Raw genomic sequence first — 1426 nt, 5'->3', positions numbered from 1 at the left:
GGACACAAGAAGACAAGCTCTCCTCGGCCTTAGGGACTCGAGGGCTTCTGGGCCTACATGTCAGCCCCTCGAGCCAACCTCTCACGCCACCAAGAAGACTCTAGAAGGTGTGCTTGGGGGAGATCGATCCAAGCCGACACAGCCTGACAGCCAGCATGTCAGAATAGGCTAGCCGAACGACGTCCAGTGCTTCTTCGGCTCCATGAAACCACCATGGTCCACAGAGCGCCGCTGCAAGACCCTCCTAGACTCCGGTGCATATAGACCATAGGCTCAACCCCCCAGATATACTTGGCCATGTAGCACGAGGCACAATGACACGACACGAAGCACGAAAAAAAGCCCGACATGAACCCGGCATGGCCCGATGAAACTCGGGCCTAGGCTGGCCCGGCCCGCTGCTTAGGCCATGCTTGGGCTGACCCCCAAGCCCATGGGCCAGCACGGCCCTGCACGAGAAATGGATGGAGGCCCGACAGCGGCCCAAGGCAGCCAGCCCCCCCCCAATGGCTACCCGCCACCGCCAGCCCAACAGCCATTTGGGCCCATCATCAGCCCACACTCGGCCCCTCCCTTCATATATAAGGGACACACCGTGGCCACCGGCCACCCCCTCTCCTCACCTAACCCTAATTGGCTAATCCATTCGACTCCACCCACCACACAGTGCCCACACCGCTCTCATCTTCGCCATGCCTTCGCTGCGCCGCCGTCTCCTCGGTGTCCGACCTCATCGACTCTGGTGACATTGATCTACCTTCCGCTGCCGACCAGCCTTTCCATTCTCCTCCCTGATCTCCTTCCTCTCCCCCTCTCCCTTCTCCTCTTGGTGATATGTGAGTTCATGTTCCTATCAGTGTCATCCCTCCTCCGCCGCTCGCCATCCTTACTAACAGTCTATTGTCTTCTCTATGGGGGTCGTCGTCTTCTCCGACACTGGGCTCCAGTTGCGCAGGTAAACCCTAACCCTAACCCTAGCAACTTCTTTCTTGATCTGATTATGTCATCTGATGTGTTTCTTGATCTGCATGTCGGTAGCCGATGCTTCCTCTTCTAACTGTGGCGTAGAGTGAGCTCAGTGGCCACCCACACCGTCGAGGAACAGGGCCGGAGCGGTCACTGCCATGGCGGATGACGATGCCATCCTACCGGGCATGGCCCCTGAGGGCGAGGACGACGACGACCTCCGAGAGGATGCAGTTGCCTTGTTCGGTGTCAATCTCGGAGCCAACCAGGCTCCGATCGATCTGGACGGCGGCGGTGGTGAAGGGGCGACGATGGCTAGGACTGGCTCCAACACCAACAGCTCTGCTCCATTTGTTTCTGGTAATGCAACCAGAGTTGGTAAGCGCAAATCTCCTGTTTGGGCTGACTTTGATGAGATCTATGAGGATGTGAACGGCAGTAGAATTTGCACTAAAGCTGT

This window comes from Miscanthus floridulus, chromosome 7 (assembly GCF_019320115.1).
Source record: "Miscanthus floridulus cultivar M001 chromosome 7, ASM1932011v1, whole genome shotgun sequence".
Lineage (NCBI taxonomy): Eukaryota > Viridiplantae > Streptophyta > Magnoliopsida > Poales > Poaceae > Miscanthus > Miscanthus floridulus.
This window is presented reverse-complemented; position numbering follows the sequence as displayed.